The sequence below is a fragment of the Oncorhynchus keta genome, unplaced genomic scaffold (genome assembly GCF_023373465.1).
Source record: "Oncorhynchus keta strain PuntledgeMale-10-30-2019 unplaced genomic scaffold, Oket_V2 Un_scaffold_9243_pilon_pilon, whole genome shotgun sequence".
Taxonomy (NCBI): Eukaryota; Metazoa; Chordata; class Actinopteri; order Salmoniformes; family Salmonidae; genus Oncorhynchus; species Oncorhynchus keta.
Genome location: NW_026291013.1, coordinates 284991 through 311078, shown reverse-complemented (window position 1 = coordinate 311078; position 26088 = coordinate 284991). Strand labels below are relative to the sequence as shown.

General features: G+C 45.0%; 1 protein-coding gene across 2 annotated transcripts in view; it reads left to right on the top strand.

The window, feature by feature from the left end:
- Positions 1–26088, top strand: part of homer2 (homer scaffold protein 2) — a 113119-nt gene that overhangs the window by 891 nt on the left and 86140 nt on the right. The gene's annotated exons all lie outside the window — the stretch shown is intronic.

Below are 26088 nucleotides of genomic sequence, written 5' to 3'. Positions count from 1 at the left end.
CTACCTCTTTCCCAACTGTATTTAATTTATTTATTTATTTTGCTCCTTTGCACCCCATTATTTTTATTTCTACTTTGCACATTCTTCCATTGCAAAACTACCATTCCAGTGTTTTACTTGCTATATTGTATTTACTTTGCCACCATGGCCTTTTTTGCCTTTACCTCCCTTCTCACCTCATTTGCTCACATCGTATATAGACTTGTTTGTACTGTATTATTGACTGTATGTTTGTTTTACTCCATGTGTAACTTTGTGTCGTTGTATCTGTCGAACTGCTTTGCTTTATCTTGGCCAGGTCACAATTGTAAATGAGAACTTGTTCTCAACTTGCCTACCTGGTTAAATAAAGGTGAAATAAAAAAATGTATTATTTTTTTTTTCAATAGGACCTGACCTGTAGCGTAGCATAATCACATCAATAGGACCTGACCTGTAGCGTAGCATAGTCACATCAATAGGACCTGACCTGTAGCGTAGCATAGTCACATCAATAGGACCTGACCTGTAGCGTAGCATAATCACATCAATAGGACCTGACCTGTAGCGTAGCATAGTCACATCAATAGGACCTGACCTGTAGCGTAGCATAATCACATCAATAGGACCTGACCTGTAGAGTAGCATAATCACATCAATAGGACCTGTCCTGTAGCGTAGCGTAATCACATCAATAGGACCTGACCTGTAGCGTAGCATAATCACATCAATAGGACCTGACCTGTAGCGTAGCGTAGTCACATCAATAGGACCTGACCTGTAGCGTAGCGTAATCACATCAATAGGACCTGACCTGTAGCGTAATCACATCAATAGGACCTGACCTGTAGCGTAGCGTAATCACATCAATAGGACCTGACCTGTAGCGTAGCGTAATCACATCAATAGGACCTGACCTGTAGCGTAGCATAATCACATCAATAGGACCTGACCTGTAGCGTAATCACATCAATAGGACCTGACCTGTAGCGTAGCGTAGCGTAATCACATCAATAGGACCTGACCTGTAGCGTAGCATAATCACATCAATAGGACCTGACCTGTAGCGTAGCATAATCACATCAATAGGACCTGACCTGTAGCGTAGCATAATCACATCAATAGGACCTGACCTGTAGCGTAGCATAATCACATCAATAGGACCTGACCTGTAGCGTAGCATAATCACATCAATAGGACCTGACCTGTAGCGTAGCATAATCACATCAATAGGACCTGACCTGTAGCGTAGCATAATCACATCAATAGGACCTGACCTGTAGCGTAGCATAATCACATCAATAGGACCTGACCTGTAGCGTAGCATAATCACATCAATAGGACCTGACCTGTAGCGTAGCATAATCACATCAATAGGACCTGACCTGTAGCGTAGCGTAATCACATCAATAGGACCTGACCTGTAGCGTAGCATAATCACATCAATAGGACCTGACCTGTAGCGTAGCGTAATCACATCAATAGGACCTGACCTGTAGCGTAGCGTAGCATAATCACATCAATAGGACCTGACCTGTAGCGTAGCATAATCACATCAATAGGACCTGACCTGTAGCATAATCACATCAATAGGACCTGACCTGTAGTGTAGCGTAATCACATCAATAGGACCTGACCTGTAGCGTAGCATAATCACATCAATAGGACCTGACCTGTAGAGTAGCATAATCACATCAATAGGACCTGACCTGTAGCGTAGCATAATCACATCAATAGGACCTGCCTGACCTGTAGCGTAGCATAATCACATCAATAGGACCTGACCTGTAGCATAATCACATCAATAAGACCTGACCTGTAGCGTAGCGTAATCACATCAATAGGACCTGACCTGTAGCGTAGCGTAATCACATCAATAGGACCTGACCTGTAGCGTAGCATAATCACATCAATAGGACCTGACCTGTAGCGTAGCGTAATCACATCAATAGGACCTGACCTGTAGCGTAGCGTAGCGTAATCACATCAATAGGACCTGACCTGTAGCGTAGCGTAATCACATCAATAGGACCTGACCTGTAGCGTAGCGTAATCACATCAATAGGACCTGACCTGTAGCATAATCACATCAATAGGACCTGACCTGTAGTGTAGCGTAATCACATCAATAGGACCTGACCTGTAGCGTAGCATAATCACATCAATAGGACCTGACCTGTAGCATAATCACATCAATAGGACCTGACCTGTAGCGTAGCATAATCACATCAATAGGACCTGACCTGTAGCATAATCACATCAATAGGACCTGACCTGTAGTGTAGCGTAATCACATCAATAGGACCTGACCTGTAGCGTAGCATAATCACATCAATAGGACCTGACCTGTAGCGTAGCGTAGCGTAATCACATCAATAGGACCTGACCTGTAGCGTAGCGTAGCATAATCACATCAATAGGACCTGACCTGTAGCGTAGCATAATCACATCAATAGGACCTGACCTGTAGCGTAGCATAATCACATCAATAGGACCTGACCTGTAGCGTAGCGTAGCATAATCACATCAATAGGACCTGACCTGTAGCGTAGCGTAGCGTAGCGTAGCATAATCACATCAATAGGACCTGACCTGTAGCGTAGCGTAATCACATCAATAGGACCTGACCTGTAGCGTAGCGTAATCACATCAATAGGACCTGACCTGTAGCGTAGCATAATCACATCAATAGGACCTGACCTGTAGCATAATCACATCAATAGGACCTGACCTGTAGCGTAGCGTAGCGTAATCACATCAATAGGACCTGACCTGTAGCGTAGCGTAGCATAATCACATCAATAGGACCTGACCTGTAGCGTAGCATAATCACATCAATAGGACCTGACCTGTAGCGTAGCATAATCACATCAATAGGACCTGACCTGTAGCGTAGCATAATCACATCAATAGGACCTGACCTGTAGCGTAGCATAATCACATCAATAGGACCTGACCTGTAGCGTAGCATAATCACATCAATAGGACCTGACCTGTAGCGTAGCATAATCACATCAATAGGACCTGACCTGTAGCGTAGCGTAGCATAATCACATCAATAGGACCTGACCTGTAGCGTAGCGTAGCATAATCACATCAATAGGACCTGACCTGTAGCGTAGCGTAGCATAATCACATCAATAGGACCTGACCTGTAGTGTAGCATAATCACATCAATAGGACCTGACCTGTAGCGTAGCGTAATCACATCAATAGGACCTGACCTGTAGCGTAGCGTAATCACATCAATAGGACCTGACCTGTAGCGTAGCATAATCACATCAATAGGACCTGACCTGTTGCGTAGCGTAATCACATCAATAGGACCTGACCTGTAGTGTAGCGTAATCACATCAATAGGACCTGACCTGTAGCGTAGCATAATCACATCAATAGGACCTGACCTGTAGCGTAGCGTAGCGTAATCACATCAATAGGACCTGACCTGTAGCGTAGCGTAGCATAATCACATCAATAGGACCTGACCTGTAGCGTAGCATAATCACATCAATAGGACCTGACCTGTAGCGTAGCATAGTCACATCAATAGGACCTGACCTGTAGCGTAGCATAGTCACATCAATAGGACCTGACCTGTAGCGTAGCATAATCACATCAATAGGACCTGACCTGTAGCGTAGCATAATCACATCAATAGGACCTGACCTGTAGCGTAGCATAATCACATCAATAGGACCTGACCTGTAGCGTAATCACATCAATAGGACCTGACCTGAGCGTAATCACATCAATAGGACCTGACCTGTAGCGTAGCATAGTCACATCAATAGGACCTGACCTGTAGCGTAGCATAGTCACATCAATAGGACCTGACCTGTAGCGTAGCATAATCACATCAATAGGACCTGACCTGTAGCGTAGCATAATCACATCAATAGGACCTGACCTGTAGCATAATCACATCAATAGGACCTGACCTGTAGCGTAGCATAGTCACATCAATAGGACCTGACCTGTAGCGTAGCATAGTCACATCAATAGGACCTGACCTGTAGCGTAGCATAGTCACATCAATAGGACCTGACCTGTAGAGTAGCATAATCACATCAATAGGACCTGACCTGTAGCGTAGCATAATCACATCAATAGGACCTGACCTGTAGCGTAGCATAATCACATCAATAGGACCTGACCTGTAGCGTAGCATAATCACATCAATAGGACCTGTCCTGTAGTGTAGCGTAATCACATCAATAGGACCTGACCTGTAGCGTAGCATAATCACATCAATAGGACCTGACCTGTAGCGTAGCGTAGTCACATCAATAGGACCTGACCTGTAGCGTAGCGTAATCACATCAATAGGACCTGACCTGTAGCGTAATCACATCAATAGGACCTGACCTGTAGCGTAGCGTAGCGTAATCACATCAATAGGACCTGACCTGTAGCGTAGCATAATCACATCAATAGGACCTGACCTGTAGCGTAGCGTAATCACATCAATAGGACCTGACCTGTAGCGTAGCATAATCACATCAATAGGACCTGACCTGTAGCATAATCACATCAATAGGACCTGACCTGTAGCGTAGCGTAATCACATCAATAGGACCTGACCTGTAGCGTAGCATAGTCACATCAATAGGACCTGACCTGTAGCGTAGCATAGTCACATCAATAGGACCTGACCTGTAGCGTAGCATAATCACATCAATAGGACCTGACCTGTAGCATAATCACATCAATAGGACCTGACCTGTAGCGTAGCATAGTCACATCAATAGGACCTGACCTGTAGCGTAGCATAGTCACATCAATAGGACCTGACCTGTAGAGTAGCATAATCACATCAATAGGACCTGACCTGTAGCGTAGCATAATCACATCATTAGGACCTGCCTGACCTGTAGCGTAGCATAATCACATCAATAGGACCTGACCTGTAGAGTAGCATAATCACATCAATAGGACCTGTCCTGTAGCGTAGCGTAATCACATCAATAGGACCTGACCTGTAGCGTAGCATAATCACATCAATAGGACCTGACCTGTAGCGTAGCGTAATCACATCAATAGGACCTGACCTGTAGCGTAATCACATCAATAGGACCTGACCTGTAGCGTAGCATAATCACATCAATAGGACCTGACCTGTAGCGTAGCATAATCACATCAATAGGACCTGACCTGTAGCGTAGCGTAATCACATCAATAGGACCTGACCTGTAGCGTAATCACATCAATAGGACCTGACCTGTAGCGTAGCATAATCACATCAATAGGACCTGACCTGTAGCGTAGCATAATCACATCAATAGGACCTGACCTGTAGCGTAGCGTAGCATAATCACATCAATAGGACCTGACCTGTAGTGTAGCATAATCACATCAATAGGACCTGACCTGTAGCGTAGCGTAATCACATCAATAGGACCTGACCTGTAGCGTAGCGTAATCACATCAATAGGACCTGACCTGTAGCGTAGCATAATCACATCAATAGGACCTGACCTGTTGCGTAGCGTAATCACATCAATAGGACCTGACCTGTAGTGTAGCGTAATCACATCAATAGGACCTGACCTGTAGCGTAGCATAATCACATCAATAGGACCTGACCTGTAGCGTAGCGTAGCGTAGCGTCGTAATCACATCAATAGGACCTGACCTGTAGCGTAGCGTAGCATAATCACATCAATAGGACCTGACCTGTAGCGTAGCATAATCACATCAATAGGACCTGACCTGTAGCGTAGCATAGTCACATCAATAGGACCTGACCTGTAGCGTAGCATAGTCACATCAATAGGACCTGACCTGTAGCGTAGCATAATCACATCAATAGGACCTGACCTGTAGCGTAGCATAATCACATCAATAGGACCTGACCTGTAGCGTAGCATAATCACATCAATAGGACCTGACCTGTAGCGTAATCACATCAATAGGACCTGACCTGTAGCGTAGCATAATCACATCAATAGGACCTGACCTGTAGCGTAGCATAGTCACATCAATAGGACCTGACCTGTAGCGTAGCATAGTCACATCAATAGGACCTGACCTGTAGCGTAGCATAGTCACATCAATAGGACCTGACCTGTAGCGTAGCATAATCACATCAATAGGACCTGACCTGTAGCATAATCACATCAATAGGACCTGACCTGTAGCGTAGCATAGTCACATCAATAGGACCTGACCTGTAGCGTAGCATAGTCACATCAATAGGACCTGACCTGTAGCGTAGCATAGTCACATCAATAGGACCTGACCTGTAGAGTAGCATAATCACATCAATAGGACCTGACCTGTAGCGTAGCATAATCACATCAATAGGACCTGCCTGACCTGTAGCGTAGCATAATCACATCAATAGGACCTGACCTGTAGCGTAGCATAATCACATCAATAGGACCTGACCTGTAGCGTAGCATAATCACATCAATAGGACCTGTCCTGTAGTGTAGCGTAATCACATCAATAGGACCTGACCTGTAGCGTAGCATAATCACATCAATAGGACCTGACCTGTAGCGTAGCGTAGTCACATCAATAGGACCTGACCTGTAGCGTAGCGTAATCACATCAATAGGACCTGACCTGTAGCGTAGCGTAATCACATCAATAGGACCTGACCTGTAGCGTAATCACATCAATAGGACCTGACCTGTAGCGTAGCGTAATCACATCAATAGGACCTGACCTGTAGCGTAGCATAATCACATCAATAGGACCTGACCTGTAGCGTAGCATAATCACATCAATAGGACCTGACCTGTAGCGTAGCGTAATCACATCAATAGGACCTGACCTGTAGCGTAGCATAATCACATCAATAGGACCTGACCTGTAGCATAATCACATCAATAGGACCTGACCTGTAGCGTAGCGTAATCACATCAATAGGACCTGACCTGTAGCGTAGCATAGTCACATCAATAGGACCTGACCTGTAGCGTAGCATAGTCACATCAATAGGACCTGACCTGTAGCGTAGCATAATCACATCAATAGGACCTGACCTGTAGCATAATCACATCAATAGGACCTGACCTGTAGCGTAGCATAGTCACATCAATAGGACCTGACCTGTAGCGTAGCATAGTCACATCAATAGGACCTGACCTGTAGAGTAGCATAATCACATCAATAGGACCTGACCTGTAGCGTAGCATAATCACATCATTAGGACCTGCCTGACCTGTAGCGTAGCATAATCGCATCAATAGGACCTGACCTGTAGAGTAGCATAATCACATCAATAGGACCTGTCCTGTAGCGTAGCGTAATCACATCAATAGGACCTGACCTGTAGCGTAGCATAATCACATCAATAGGACCTGACCTGTAGCGTAGCATAATCACATCAATAGGACCTGACCTGTAGCGTAGCGTAGCGTAATCACATCAATAGGACCTGACCTGTAGCGTAGCATAATCACATCAATAGGACCTGACCTGTAGCATAATCACATCAATAGGACCTGACCTGTAGCGTAGCGTAATCACATCAATAGGACCTGACCTGTAGCGTAGCATAATCACATCAATAGGACCTGACCTGTAGCGTAGCGTAATCACATCAATAGGACCTGACCTGTAGCGTAGCATAATCACATCAATAGGACCTGACCTGTAGCATAATCACATCAATAGGACCTGACCTGTAGCGTAGCGTAATCACATCAATAGGACCTGACCTGTAGCGTAGCATAATCACATCAATAGGACCTGACCTGTAGCGTAGCATAATCACATCAATAGGACCTGACCTGTAGCGTAGCGTAGCGTAATCACATCAATAGGACCTGACCTGTAGCGTAGCATAATCACATCAATAGGACCTGACCTGTAGCATAATCACATCAATAGGACCTGACCTGTAGCGTAGCGTAATCACATCAATAGGACCTGACCTGTAGCGTAGCATAATCACATCAATAGGACCTGACCTGTAGCGTAGCGTAATCACATCAATAGGACCTGACCTGTAGCGTAGCGTAATCACATCAATAGGACCTGACCTGTAGCGTAGCATAATCACATCAATAGGACCTGACCTGTAGCGTAGCATAATCACATCAATAGGACCTGACCTGTAGCGTAGCATAATCACATCAATAGGACCTGACCTGTAGCGTAGCATAATCACATCAATAGGACCTGACCTGTAGCATAATCACATCAATAGGACCTGACCTGTAGCGTAGCATAATCACATCAATAGGACCTGACCTGTAGCGTAGCATAATCACATCAATAGGACCTGACCTGTAGCGTAGCATAGTCACATCAATAGGACCTGACCTGTAGCGTAGCGTAGCGTAATCACATCAATAGGACCTGACCTGTAGCGTAGCATAATCACATCAATAGGACCTGACCTGTAGCGTAGCATAATCACATCAATAGGACCTGACCTGTAGCGTAGCATAATCACATCAATAGGACCTGACCTGTAGCGTAGCATAGTCACATCAATAGGACCTGACCTGTAGCGTAGCATAATCACATCAATAGGACCTGACCTGTAGCGTAGCATAATCACATCAATAGGACCTGACCTGTAGCGTAGCATAGTCACATCAATAGGACCTGACCTGTAGCGTAGCATAATCACATCAATAGGACCTGACCTGTAGCGTAGCATAATCACATCAATAGGACCTGACCTGTAGCGTAGCATAATCACATCAATAGGACCTGACCTGTAGCGTAGCATAATCACATCAATAGGACCTGACCTGTAGCGTAGCATAATCACATCAATAGGACCTGACCTGTAGCGTAGCATAATCACATCAATAGGACCTGACCTGTAGCGTAGCGTAATCACATCAATAGGACCTGACCTGTAGCGTAGCATAATCACATCAATAGGACCTGACCTGTAGCGTAGCGTAATCACATCAATAGGACCTGACCTGTAGCGTAATCACATCAATAGGACCTGACCTGTAGCGTAATCACATCAATAGGACCTGACCTGTAGCGTAGCGTAATCACATCAATAGGACCTGACCTGTAGCGTAGCGTAATCACATCAATAGGACCTGACCTGTAGCGTAGCATAATCACATCAATAGGACCTGACCTGTAGCGTAATCACATCAATAGGACCTGACCTGTAGCGTAGCGTAGCGTAATCACATCAATAGGACCTGACCTGTAGCATAATCACATCAATAGGACCTGACCTGTAGCGTAGCATAATCACATCAATAGGACCTGACCTGTAGCGTAGCGTAATCACATCAATAGGACCTGACCTGTAGCGTAGCATAATCACATCAATAGGACCTGACCTGTAGCATAATCACATCAATAGGACCTGACCTGTAGCGTAGCGTAATCACATCAATAGGACCTGACCTGTAGCGTAGCATAATCACATCAATAGGACCTGACCTGTAGCGTAGCGTAATCACATCAATAGGACCTGACCTGTAGCGTAGCGTAATCACATCAATAGGACCTGACCTGTAGCGTAGCATAATCACATCAATAGGACCTGACCTGTAGCGTAGCATAGTCACATCAATAGGACCTGACCTGTAGCGTAGCGTAATCACATCAATAGGACCTGACCTGTAGCGTAGCATAATCACATCAATAGGACCTGACCTGTAGCGTAGCATAATCACATCAATAGGACCTGACCTGTAGCGTAGCATAATCACATCAATAGGACCTGACCTGTAGCATAGTCACATCAATAGGACCTGACCTGTAGCGTAGCATAATCACATCAATAGGACCTGACCTGTAGCATAATCACATCAATAGGACCTGACCTGTAGCGTAGCGTAATAATCACATCAATAGGACCTGACCTGTAGCGTAGCATAATCACATCAATAGGACCTGACCTGTAGCGTAGCATAATCACATCAATAGGACCTGACCTGTAGCATAATCACATCAATAGGACCTGACCTGTAGCGTAGCATAATCACATCAATAGGACCTGACCTGTAGCGTAGCATAATCACATCAATAGGACCTGACCTGTAGCGTAGCATAATCACATCAATAGGACCTGACCTGTAGCGTAGCATAGTCACATCAATAGGACCTGACCTGTAGCGTAGCGTAGCGTAATCACATCAATAGGACCTGACCTGTAGCATAATCACATCAATAGGACCTGACCTGTAGCGTAGCGTAATCACATCAATAGGACCTGACCTGTAGCGTAGCATAATCACATCAATAGGACCTGACCTGTAGCGTAGCATAATCACATCAATAGGACCTGACCTGTAGCGTAGCATAATCACATCAATAGGACCTGACCTGTAGCGTAGCGTAATCACATCAATAGGACCTGACCTGTAGCGTAGCATAATCACATCAATAGGACCTGACCTGTAGCGTAGCATAATCACATCAATAGGACCTGACCTGTAGCATAATCACATCAATAGGACCTGACCTGTAGCGTAGCATAATCACATCAATAGGACCTGACCTGTAGCGTAGCATAATCACATCAATAGGACCTGACCTGTAGCGTAGCATAATCACATCAATAGGACCTGACCTGTAGCGTAGCATAATCACATCAATAGGACCTGACCTGTAGCGTAGCATAATCACATCAATAGGACCTGACCTGTAGCGTAGCATAGTCACATCAATAGGACCTGACCTGTAGCATAATCACATCAATAGGACCTGACCTGTAGCGTAGCATAATCACATCAATAGGACCTGACCTGTAGCGTAGCATAATCACATCAATAGGACCTGACCTGTAGTGTAGCATAATCACATCAATAGGACCTGACCTGTAGCGTAGCATAATCACATCAATAGGACCTGACCTGTAGCGTAGCATAATCACATCAATAGGACCTGACCTGTAGCGTAGCATAATCACATCAATAGGACCTGACCTGTAGCGTAGCGTAGCGTAATCACATCAATAGGACCTGACCTGTAGCGTAGCATAATCACATCAATAGGACCTGACCTGTAGCGTAGCATAATCACATCAATAGGACCTGACCTGTAGCATAATCACATCAATAGGACCTGACCTGTAGCGTAGCATAATCACATCAATAGGACCTGACCTGTAGCGTAGCATAATCACATCAATAGGACCTGACCTGTAGCGTAGCGTAGCGTAATCACATCAATAGGACCTGACCTGTAGCGTAGCATAATCACATCAATAGGACCTGACCTGTAGCGTAGCATAATCACATCAATAGGACCTGACCTGTAGCGTAGCATAATCACATCAATAGGACCTGACCTGTAGCGTAGCATAATCACATCAATAGGACCTGACCTGTAGCGTAGCATAGTCACATCAATAGGACCTGACCTGTAGCGTAATCACATCAATAGGACCTGACCTGTAGCGTAGCATAATCACATCAATAGGACCTGACCTGTAGCGTAGCATAATCACATCAATAGGACCTGACCTGTTGCGTAGCATAATCACATCAATAGGACCTGACCTGTAGCGTAGCATAATCACATCAATAGGACCTGACCTGTAGCGTAGCATAATCACATCAATAGGACCTGACCTGTAGCGTAGCATAATCACATCAATAGGACCTGACCTGTAGCGTAGCATAATCACATCAATAGGACCTGACCTGTAGCGTAGCATAATCACATCAATAGGACCTGACCTGTAGCGTAGCATAATCACATCAATAGGACCTGACCTGTAGCGTAGCATAATCACATCAATAGGACCTGACCTGTAGCGTAGCATAATCACATCAATAGGACCTGACCTGTAGCGTAGCGTAATCACATCAATAGGACCTGACCTGTAGCGTAGCATAATCACATCAATAGGACCTGACCTGTAGCGTAGCGTAATCACATCAATAGGACCTGACCTGTAGCGTAGCATAATCACATCAATAGGACCTGACCTGTAGCGTAGCATAATCACATCAATAGGACCTGACCTGTAGCATAATCACATCAATAGGACCTGACCTGTAGTGTAGCGTAATCACATCAATAGGACCTGACCTGTAGCGTAGCATAATCACATCAATAGGACCTGACCTGTAGAGTAGCATAATCACATCAATAGGACCTGACCTGTAGCGTAGCATAATCACATCAATAGGACCTGCCTGACCTGTAGCGTAGCATAATCACATCAATAGGACCTGACCTGTAGCATAATCACATCAATAAGACCTGACCTGTAGCGTAGCGTAATCACATCAATAGGACCTGACCTGTAGCGTAGCGTAATCACATCAATAGGACCTGACCTGTAGCGTAGCATAATCACATCAATAGGACCTGACCTGTAGCGTAGCGTAATCACATCAATAGGACCTGACCTGTAGCGTAGCATAATCACATCAATAGGACCTGACCTGTAGCGTAGCGTAATCACATCAATAGGACCTGACCTGTAGCGTAGCATAATCACATCAATAGGACCTGACCTGTAGCATAATCACATCAATAGGACCTGACCTGTAGTGTAGCGTAATCACATCAATAGGACCTGACCTGTAGCGTAGCATAATCACATCAATAGGACCTGACCTGTAGCGTAGCATAATCACATCAATAGGACCTGACCTGTAGCGTAGCATAATCACATCAATAGGACCTGACCTGTAGCATAATCACATCAATAGGACCTGACCTGTAGTGTAGCGTAATCACATCAATAGGACCTGACCTGTAGCGTAGCATAATCACATCAATAGGACCTGACCTGTAGCGTAGCGTAGCGTAATCACATCAATAGGACCTGACCTGTAGCGTAGCGTAATCACATCAATAGGACCTGACCTGTAGCGTAGCATAATCACATCAATAGGACCTGACCTGTAGCGTAGCATAATCACATCAATAGGACCTGACCTGTAGCGTAGCGTAATAATCACATCAATAGGACCTGACCTGTAGCGTAGCGTAGCGTAATAATCACATCAATAGGACCTGACCTGTGCGTAGCGTAATCACATCAATAGGACCTGACCTGTAGCGTAGCGTAATCACATCAATAGGACCTGACCTGTAGCGTAGCATAATCACATCAATAGGACCTGACCTGTAGCATAATCACATCAATAGGACCTGACCTGTAGCGTAGCGTAAATCACATCAATAGGACCTGACCTGTAGCGTAGCGTAGCATAATCACATCAATAGGACCTGACCTGTAGCGTAGCATAATCACATCAATAGGACCTGACCTGTAGCGTAGCATAATCACATCAATAGGACCTGACCTGTAGCGTAGCATAATCACATCAATAGGACCTGACCTGTAGCGTAGCATAATCACATCAATAGGACCTGACCTGTAGCGTAGCGTAAATCACATCAATAGGACCTGACCTGTAGCGTAGCGTAGCATAATCACATCAATAGGACCTGACCTGTAGCGTAGCATAATCACATCAATAGGACCTGACCTGTAGCGTAGCATAATCACATCAATAGGACCTGACCTGTAGTGTAGCATAATCACATCAATAGGACCTGACCTGTAGCGTAGCGTAATCACATCAATAGGACCTGACCTGTAGCGTAGCATAATCACATCAATAGGACCTGACCTGTAGCGTAGCATAATCACATCAATAGGACCTGACCTGTAGCGTAGCATAGTCACATCAATAGGACCTGACCTTTAGCGTAGCATAATCACATCAATAGGACCTGACCTGTAGCGTAGCATAATCACATCAATAGGACCTGACCTGTAGCGTAGCGTAGCGTAGCGTAGCGTAATCACATCAATAGGACCTGACCTGTAGCGTAGCATAATCACATCAATAGGACCTGACCTGTAGCATAATCACATCAATAGGACCTGACCTGTAGCGTAGCATAATCACATCAATAGGACCTGACCTGTAGCGTAGCATAATCACATCAATAGGACCTGACCTGTAGCGTAGCATAATCACATCAATAGGACCTGACCTGTAGCGTAGCATAATCACATCAATAGGACCTGACCTGTAGCGTAGCATAATCACATCAATAGGACCTGACCTGTAGCATAGCATAATCACATCAATAGGACCTGACCTGTAGCGTAGCATAATCACATCAATAGGACCTGACCTGTAGCATAATCACATCAATAGGACCTGACCTGTAGCGTAGCATAATCACATCAATAGGACCTGACCTGTAGCGTAGCATAATCACATCAATAGGACCTGACCTGTAGCGTAGCATAATCACATCAATAGGACCTGACCTGTAGCGTAGCATAATCACATCAATAGGACCTGACCTGTAGCGTAGCATAATCACATCAATAGGACCTGACCTGTAGCGTAGCATAATCACATCAATAGGACCTGACCTGTTGCGTAGCATAATCACATCAATAGGACCTGACCTGTAGCGTAGCATAATCACATCAATAGGACCTGACCTGTAGCGTAGCATAATCACATCAATAGGACCTGACCTGTAGCGTAGCATAATCACATCAATAGGACCTGACCTGTAGCGTAGCATAATCACATCAATAGGACCTGACCTGTAGCGTAGCATAATCACATCAATAGGACCTGACCTGTAGCATAATCACATCAATAGGACCTGACCTGTAGCGTAGCATAATCACATCAATAGGACCTGACCTGTAGCGTAGCATAATCACATCAATAGGACCTGACCTGTAGCGTAGCATAATCACATCAATAGGACCTGACCTGTAGCGTAGCATAATCACATCAATAGGACCTGACCTGTAGCGTAGCGTAATCACATCAATAGGACCTGACCTGTAGCGTAGCATAATCACATCAATAGGACCTGACCTGTAGCGTAGCGTAATCACATCAATAGGACCTGACCTGTAGCGTAGCGTAGCATAATCACATCAATAGGACCTGACCTGTAGCGTAGCATAATCACATCAATAGGACCTGACCTGTAGCATAATCACATCAATAGGACCTGACCTGTAGTGTAGCGTAATCACATCAATAGGACCTGACCTGTAGCGTAGCATAATCACATCAATAGGACCTGACCTGTAGAGTAGCATAATCACATCAATAGGACCTGACCTGTAGCGTAGCATAATCACATCAATAGGACCTGCCTGACCTGTAGCGTAGCATAATCACATCAATAGGACCTGACCTGTAGCATAATCACATCAATAAGACCTGACCTGTAGCGTAGCGTAATCACATCAATAGGACCTGACCTGTAGCGTAGCGTAATCACATCAATAGGACCTGACCTGTAGCGTAGCATAATCACATCAATAGGACCTGACCTGTAGCGTAGCGTAATCACATCAATAGGACCTGACCTGTAGCGTAGCGTAGCGTAATCACATCAATAGGACCTGACCTGTAGCGTAGCGTAATCACATCAATAGGACCTGACCTGTAGCGTAGCATAATCACATCAATAGGACCTGACCTGTAGCATAATCACATCAATAGGACCTGACCTGTAGTGTAGCGTAATCACATCAATAGGACCTGACCTGTAGCGTAGCATAATCACATCAATAGGACCTGACCTGTAGCGTAGCATAATCACATCAATAGGACCTGACCTGTAGCGTAGCATAATCACATCAATAGGACCTGACCTGTAGCATAATCACATCAATAGGACCTGACCTGTAGTGTAGCGTAATCACATCAATAGGACCTGACCTGTAGCGTAGCATAATCACATCAATAGGACCTGACCTGTAGCGTAGCGTAGCGTAATCACATCAATAGGACCTGACCTGTAGCGTAGCGTAGCATAATCACATCAATAGGACCTGACCTGTAGCGTAGCATAATCACATCAATAGGACCTGACCTGTAGCGTAGCATAATCACATCAATAGGACCTGACCTGTAGCGTAGCGTAGCATAATCACATCAATAGGACCTGACCTGTAGCGTAGCGTAGCATAATCACATCAATAGGACCTGACCTGTAGCGTAGCGTAATCACATCAATAGGACCTGACCTGTAGCGTAGCATAATCACATCAATAGGACCTGACCTGTAGCGTAGCATAATCACATCAATAGGACCTGACCTGTAGCATAATCACATCAATAGGACCTGACCTGTAGCGTAGCGTAGCGTAATCACATCAATAGGACCTGACCTGTAGCGTAGCGTAGCATAATCACATCAATAGGACCTGACCTGTAGCGTAGCATAATCACATCAATAGGACCTGACCTGTAGCGTAGCATAATCACATCAATAGGACCTGACCTGTAGCGTAGCGTAATCACATCAATAGGACCTGACCTGTAGCGTAGCATAATCACATCAATAGGACCTGACCTGTAGCGTAGCGTAATCACATCAATAGGACCTGACCTGTAGCGTAGCGTAGCATAATCACATCAATAGGACCTGACCTGTAGCGTAGCATAATCACATCAATAGGACCTGACCTGTAGCGTAGCATAATCACATCAATAGGACCTGACCTGTAGTGTAGCGTAATCACATCAATAGGACCTGACCTGTAGCGTAGCGTAATCACATCAATAGGACCTGACCTGTAGCGTAGCATAATCACATCAATAGGACCTGACCTGTTGCGTAGCGTAATCACATCAATAGGACCTGACCTGTAGTGTAGCGTAATCACATCAATAGGACCTGACCTGTAGCGTAGCATAATCACATCAATAGGACCTGACCTGTAGCGTAGCGTAGCGTAATCACATCAATAGGACCTGACCTGTAGCGTAGCAGCATAATCACATCAATAGGACCTGACCTGTAGCGTAGCATAATCACATCAATAGGACCTGACCTGTAGCGTAGCATAATCACATCAATAGGACCTGACCTGTAGCGTAGCATAGTCACATCAATAGGACCTGACCTGTAGCGTAATCACATCAATAGGACCTGACCTGTAGCGTAGCATAATCACATCAATAGGACCTGACCTGTAGCGTAGCATAATCACATCAATAGGACCTGACCTGTTGCGTAGCATAATCACATCAATAGGACCTGACCTGTAGCGTAGCATAATCACATCAATAGGACCTGACCTGTAGCGTAGCATAATCACATCAATAGGACCTGACCTGTAGCGTAGCATAATCACATCAATAGGACCTGACCTGTAGCGTAGCATAATCACATCAATAGGACCTGACCTGTAGCGTAGCATAATCACATCAATAGGACCTGACCTGTAGCGTAGCATAATCACATCAATAGGACCTGACCTGTAGCGTAGCATAATCACATCAATAGGACCTGACCTGTAGCGTAGCATAATCACATCAATAGGACCTGACCTGTAGCGTAGCGTAATCACATCAATAGGACCTGACCTGTAGCGTAGCATAATCACATCAATAGGACCTGACCTGTAGCGTAGCGTAATCACATCAATAGGACCTGACCTGTAGCGTAGCGTAATCACATCAATAGGACCTGACCTGTAGCGTAGCATAATCACATCAATAGGACCTGACCTGTAGCATAATCACATCAATAGGACCTGACCTGTAGTGTAGCGTAATCACATCAATAGGACCTGACCTGTAGCGTAGCATAATCACATCAATAGGACCTGACCTGTAGCGTAGCATAATCACATCAATAGGACCTGACCTGTAGCGTAGCATAATCACATCAATAGGACCTGACCTGTAGCGTAGCATAATCACATCAATAGGACCTGACCTGTAGCATAATCACATCAATAGGACCTGACCTGTAGCGTAGCGTAATCACATCAATAGGACCTGACCTGTAGCGTAGCGTAATCACATCAATAGGACCTGACCTGTAGCGTAGCATAATCACATCAATAGGACCTGACCTGTAGCGTAGCGTAATCACATCAATAGGACCTGACCTGTAGCGTAGCGTAGCGTAATCACATCAATAGGACCTGACCTGTAGCGTAGCGTAATCACATCAATAGGACCTGACCTGTAGCGTAGCATAATCACATCAATAGGACCTGACCTGTAGCGTAGCATAATCACATCAATAGGACCTGACCTGTAGCGTAGCATAATCACATCAATAGGACCTGACCTGTAGCGTAGCATAATCACATCAATAGGACCTGACCTGTAGCGTAGCATAATCACATCAATAGGACCTGACCTGTAGCGTAGCATAATCACATCAATAGGACCTGACCTGTAGCATAATCACATCAATAGGACCTGACCTGTAGTGTAGCGTAATCACATCAATAGGACCTGACCTGTAGCGTAGCATAATCACATCAATAGGACCTGACCTGTAGCGCGTAGCGTAATCACATCAATAGGACCTGACCTGTAGCGTAGCGTATAATCACATCAATAGGACCTGACCTGTAGCGTAGCATAATCACATCAATAGGACCTGACCTGTAGCGTAGCATAATCACATCAATAGGACCTGACCTGTAGCGTAGCATAATCACATCAATAGGACCTGACCTGTAGCGTAGCGTAGCGTAGCGTAGCATAATCACATCAATAGGACCTGACCTGTAGCGTAGCGTAATCACATCAATAGGACCTGACCTGTAGCGTAGCGTAATCACATCAATAGGACCTGATCTGTAGCGTAGCATAATCACATCAATAGGACCTGACCTGTAGCGTAGCATAATCACATCAATAGGACCTGACCTGTAGCGTAGCGTAGCGTAATCACATCAATAGGACCTGACCTGTAGCGTAGCGTAGCATAATCACATCAATAGGACCTGACCTGTAGCGTAGCATAATCACATCAATAGGACCTGACCTGTAGCGTAGCATAATCACATCAATAGGACCTGACCTGTAGCGTAGCATAATCACATCAATAGGACCTGACCTGTAGCGTAGCGTAGCGTAATCACATCAATAGGACCTGACCTGTAGCGTAGCATAATCACATCAATAGGACCTGACCTGTAGCGTAGCATAATCACATCAATAGGACCTGACCTGTAGCGTAGCATAATCACATCAATAGGACCTGACCTGTAGTGTAGCATAATCACATCAATAGGACCTGACCTGTAGCGTAGCGTAATCACATCAATAGGACCTGACCTGTAGCGTAGCGTAATCACATCAATAGGACCTGACCTGTAGCGTAGCATAATCACATCAATAGGACCTGACCTGTTGCGTAGCGTAATCACATCAATAGGACCTGACCTGTAGTGTAGCGTAATCACATCAATAGGACCTGACCTGTAGCGTAGCATAATCACATCAATAGGACCTGACCTGTAGCGTAGCGTAGCGTAATCACATCAATAGGACCTGACCTGTAGCGTCAATCACATCAATAGGACCTGACCTGTAGCGTAGCATAATCACATCAATAGGACCTGACCTGTAGCGTAGCATAATCACATCAATAGGACCTGACCTGTAGCGTAGCATAATCACATCAATAGGACCTGACCTGTAGCGTAGCATAATCACATCAATAGGACCTGACCTGTAGCGTAGCATAATCACATCAATAGGACCTGACCTGTAGCGTAGCATAATCACATCAATAGGACCTGACCTGTAGCGTAATCACATCAATAGGACCTGACCTGTAGCGTAGCATAATCACATCAATAGGACCTGACCTGTAGCGTAGCATAATCACATCAATAGGACCTGACCTGTAGCGTAGCATAATCACATCAATAGGACCTGACCTGTAGCGTAGCATAATCACATCAATAGGACCTGACCTGTAGCGTAGCATAATCACATCAATAGGACCTGACCTGTAGCATAATCACATCAATAGGACCTGACCTGTAGCGTAGCATAATCACATCAATAGGACCTGACCTGTAGCGTAGCGTAGCATAGTCACATCAATAGGACCTGACCTGTAGCGTAGCATAATCACATCAATAGGACCTGACCTGTAGAGTAGCATAATCACATCAATAGGACCTGACCTGTAGCGTAGCATAATCACATCAATAGGACCTGACCTGTAGCGTAGCATAATCACATCAATAGGACCTGACCTGTAGCGTAGCATAATCACATCAATAGGACCTGACCTGTAGCGTAGCATAATCACATCAATAGGACCTGACCTGTAGCGTAGCGTAATCACATCAATAGGACCTGACCTGTAGCGTAGCATAATCACATCAATAGGACCTGACCTGTAGCGTAGCGTAGTCACATCAATAGGACCTGACCTGTAGCGTAGCGTAATCACATCAATAGGACCTGACCTGTAGCGTAATCACATCAATAGGACCTGACCTGTAGCGTAGCGTAGCGTAATCACATCAATAGGACCTGACCTGTAGCGTAGCATAATCACATCAATAGGACCTGACCTGTAGCGTAGCATAATCACATCAATAGGACCTGACCTGTAGCGTAGCGTAATCACATCAATAGGACCTGACCTGTAGCGTAGCATAATCACATCAATAGGACCTGACCTGTAGCATAATCACATCAATAGGACCTGACCTGTAGCGTAGCGTAATCACATCAATAGGACCTGACCTGTAGCGTAGCATAATCACATCAATAGGACCTGACCTGTAGCGTAGCATAATCACATCAATAGGACCTGACCTGTAGCGTAGCATAATCACATCAATAGGACCTGACCTGTAGCATAATCACATCAATAGGACCTGACCTGTAGCGTAGCATAATCACATCAATAGGACCTGACCTGTAGCATAATCACATCAATAGGACCTGACCTGTAGCGTAGCGTAGCATAATCACATCAATAGGACCTGACCTGTAGCGTAGCATAATCACATCAATAGGACCTGACCTGTAGCGTAGCGTAATCACATCAATAGGACCTGACCTGTAGCGTAGCGTAATCACATCAATAGGACCTGACCTGTAGCGTAGCATAATCACATCAATAGGACCTGACCTGTAGCATAATCACATCAATAGGACCTGACCTGTAGCGTAGCGTAGCATAATCACATCAATAGGACCTGACCTGTAGCGTAGCATAATCACATCAATAGGACCTGACCTGTAGCGTAGCATAATCACATCAATAGGACCTGACCTGTAGCGTAGCATAATCACATCAATAGGACCTGACCTGTAGCGTAGCATAATCACATCAATAGGACCTGACCTGTAGCGTAGCATAATCACATCAATAGGACCTGACCTGTAGCGTAGCGTAGCGTAATCACATCAATAGGACCTGACCTGTAGCGTAGCGTAGCATAATCACATCAATAGGACCTGACCTGTAGCGTAGCATAATCACATCAATAGGACCTGACCTGTAGCGTAGCATAATCACATCAATAGGACCTGACCTGTAGCGTAGCATAATCACATCAATAGGACCTGACCTGTAGCGTAGCGTAATCACATCAATAGGACCTGACCTGTAGCGTAGCATAATCACATCAATAGGACCTGACCTGTAGCGTAGCATAATCACATCAATAGGACCTGACCTGTAGCGTAGCGTAATCACATCAATAGGACCTGACCTGTAGTGTAGCGTAATCACATCAATAGGACCTGACCTGTAGCGTAGCATAATCACATCAATAGGACCTGACCTGTAGCGTAGCGTAATCACATCAATAGGACCTGACCTGTAGCGTAGCATAATCACATCAATAGGACCTGACCTGTAGCGTAGCATAATCACATCAATAGGACCTGACCTGTAGCGTAGCATAATCATCATCAATAGGACCTGACCTGTAGCGTAGCATAATCACATCAATAGGACCTGACCTGTAGCGTAGCATAATCACATCAATAGGACCTGACCTGTAGCGTAGCATAATCACATCAATAGGACCTGACCTGTAGCGTAGCGTAATCACATCAATAGGACCTGACCTGTAGCGTAGCATAATCACATCAATAGGACCTGACCTGTAGCATAATCACATCAATAGGACCTGACCTGTAGCGGACCTGACCTGCATAATCACATCAATAGGACCTGACCTGTAGCGTAGCATAGTCACATCAATAGGACCTGACCTGTAGCGTAGCGTAGCGTAATCACATCAATAGGACCTGACCTGTAGCGTAGCATAATCACATCAATAGGACCTGACCTGTAGCGTAGCATAATCACATCAATAGGACCTGACCTGTAGCGTAGCATAATCACATCAATAGGACCTGACCTGTTGCGTAGCATAATCACATCAATAGGACCTGACCTGTAGCGTAGCATAATCACATCAATAGGACCTGACCTGTAGCGTAGCATAATCACATCAATAGGACCTGACCTGTAGCGTAGCATAATCACATCAATAGGACCTGACCTGTAGCGTAGCATAATCACATCAATAGGACCTGACCTGTAGCGTAGCATAATCACATCAATAGGACCTGACCTGTAGCGTTGCATAATCACATCAATAGGACCTGACCTGTAGCGTAGCATAATCACATCAATAGGACCTGACCTGTAGCGTAGCATAATCACATCAATAGGACCTGACCTGTAGCGTAGCATAATCACATCAATAGGACCTGACCTGTAGCGTAGCATAATCACATCAATAGGACCTGACCTGTAGCGTAGCATAATCACATCAATAGGACCTGACCTGTAGCGTAGCATAATCACATCAATAGGACCTGACCTGTAGCGTAGCGTAATCACATCAATAGGACCTGACCTGTAGCGTAGCGTAGCGTAATCACATCAATAGGACCTGACCTGTAGCGTAGCATAATCACATCAATAGGACCTGACCTGTAGCATAATCACATCAATAGGACCTGACCTGTAGTGTAGCATAATCACATCAATAGGACCTGACCTGTAGCGTAGCATAATCACATCAATAGGACCTGACCTGTAGAGTAGCATAATCACATCAATAGGACCTGACCTGTAGCGTAGCATAATCACATCAATAGGACCTGACCTGTAGCGTAGCATAATCACATCAATAGGACCTGACCTGTAGCATAATCACATCAATAAGACCTGACCTGTAGCGTAGCGTAATCACATCAATAGGACCTGACCTGTAGCGTAGCGTAATCACATCAATAGGACCTGACCTGTAGCGTAGCATAATCACATCAATAGGACCTGACCTGTAGCGTAGCGTAATCACATCAATAGGACCTGACCTGTAGCGTAGCGTAGCGTAATCACATCAATAGGACCTGACCTGTAGCGTAGCGTAATCACATCAATAGGACCTGACCTGTAGCGTAGCATAATCACATCAATAGGACCTGACCTGTAGCATAATCACATCAATAGGACCTGACCTGTAGTGTAGCGTAATCACATCAATAGGACCTGACCTGTAGCGTAGCATAATCACATCAATAGGACCTGACCTGTAGCGTAGCATAATCACATCAATAGGACCTGACCTGTAGCGTAGCATAATCACATCAATAGGACCTGACCTGTAGCATAATCACATCAATAGGACCTGACCTGTAGTGTAGCGTAATCACATCAATAGGACCTGACCTGTAGCGTAGCATAATCACATCAATAGGACCTGACCTGTAGCGTAGCGTATAATCACATCAATAGGACCTGACCTGTAGCGTAGCGTATAATCACATCAATAGGACCTGACCTGTAGCGTAGCATAATCACATCAATAGGACCTGACCTGTAGCGTAGCATAATCACATCAATAGGACCTGACCTGTAGCGTAGCGTAATAATCACATCAATAGGACCTGACCTGTAGCGTAGCGTAGCGTAGCATAATCACATCAATAGGACCTGACCTGTAGCGTAGCGTAATCACATCAATAGGACCTGACCTGTAGCGTAGCGTAATCACATCAATAGGACCTGACCTGTAGCGTAGCATAATCACATCAATAGGACCTGACCTGTAGCATAATCACATCAATAGGACCTGACCTGTAGCGTAGCGTATAATCACATCAATAGGACCTGACCTGTAGCGTAGCGTAGCATAATCACATCAATAGGACCTGACCTGTAGCGTAGCATAATCACATCAATAGGACCTGACCTGTAGCGTAGCATAATCACATCAATAGGACCTGACCTGTAGCGTAGCATAATCACATCAATAGGACCTGACCTGTAGCGTAGCATAATCACATCAATAGGACCTGACCTGTAGCGTAGCGTAATCACATCAATAGGACCTGACCTGTAGCGTAGCGTAATCACATCAATAGGACCTGACCTGTAGCGTAGCATAATCACATCAATAGGACCTGACCTGTAGCGTAGCATAATCACATCAATAGGACCTGACCTGTAGCGTAGCGTAATCACATCAATAGGACCTGACCTGTAGCGTAGCGTAATCACATCAATAGGACCTGACCTGTAGCGTAGCATAATCACATCAATAGGACCTGACCTGTTGCGTAGCATAATCACATCAATAGGACCTGACCTGTAGTGTAGCGTAATCACATCAATAGGACCTGACCTGTAGCGTAGCATAATCACATCAATAGGACCTGACCTGTAGCGTAGCATAAATCACATCAATAGGACCTGACCTGTAGCGTAGCATAATCACATCAATAGGACCTGACCTGTAGCGTAGCATAATCACATCAATAGGACCTGACCTGTAGCGTAGCATAATCACATCAATAGGACCTGACCTGTAGCGTAGCATAGTCACATCAATAGGACCTGACCTGTAGCGTAATCACATCAATAGGACCTGACCTGTAGCGTAGCATAATCACATCAATAGGACCTGACCTGTAGCGTAGCATAATCACATCAATAGGACCTGACCTGTAGCGTAGCATAATCACATCAATAGGACCTGACCTGTAGCGTAGCATAATCACATCAATAGGACCTGACCTGTAGCGTAGCATAATCACATCAATAGGACCTGACCTGTAGCGTAGCATAATCACATCAATAGGACCTGACCTGTAGCGTAGCATAATCACATCAATAGGACCTGACCTGTAGCGTAGCATAATCACATCAATAGGACCTGACCTGTAGCGTAGCATAATCACATCAATAGGACCTGACCTGTAGCGTAGCATAATCACATCAATAGGACCTGACCTGTAGCGTAGCATAATCACATCAATAGGACCTGACCTGTAGCGTAGCGTAATCACATCAATAGGACCTGACCTGTAGCGTAGCATAATCACATCAATAGGACCTGACCTGTAGCGTAGCGTAATCACATCAATAGGACCTGACCTGTAGCGTAGCGTAGCATAATCACATCAATAGGACCTGACCTGTAGCGTAGCATAATCACATCAATAGGACCTGACCTGTAGCATAATCACATCAATAGGACCTGACCTGTAGTGTAGCGTAATCACATCAATAGGACCTGACCTGTAGCGTAGCATAATCACATCAATAGGACCTGACCTGTAGAGTAGCATAATCACATCAATAGGACCTGACCTGTAGCGTAGCATAATCACATCAATAGGACCTGCCTGACCTGTAGCGTAGCATAATCACATCAATAGGACCTGACCTGTAGCATAATCACATCAATAAGACCTGACCTGTAGCGTAGCATAATCACATCAATAGGACCTGACCTGTAGCGTAGCGTAATCACATCAATAGGACCTGACCTGTAGCGTAGCATAATCACATCAATAGGACCTGACCTGTAGCGTAGCGTAATCACATCAATAGGACCTGACCTGTAGCGTAGCGTAGCGTAATCACATCAATAGGACCTGACCTGTAGCGTAGCATAATCACATCAATAGGACCTGACCTGTAGCGTAGCATAATCACATCAATAGGACCTGACCTGTAGCGTAGCATAATCACATCAATAGGACCTGACCTGTAGCATAATCACATCAATAGGACCTGACCTGTAGCGTAGCATAATCACATCAATAGGACCTGACCTGTAGCGTAGCATAATCACATCAATAGGACCTGACCTGTAGCGTAGCATAATCACATCAATAGGACCTGACCTGTAGCATAATCACATCAATAGGACCTGACCTGTAGTGTAGCGTAATCACATCAATAGGACCTGACCTGTAGCGTAGCATAATCACATCAATAGGACCTGACCTGTAGCGTAGCGTAATCACATCAATAGGACCTGACCTGTAGCGTAGCGTAATCACATCAATAGGACCTGACCTGTAGCGTAGCATAATCACATCAATAGGACCTGACCTGTAGCGTAGCATAGTCACATCAATAGGACCTGACCTGTAGCGTAGCGTAGCGTAATCACAT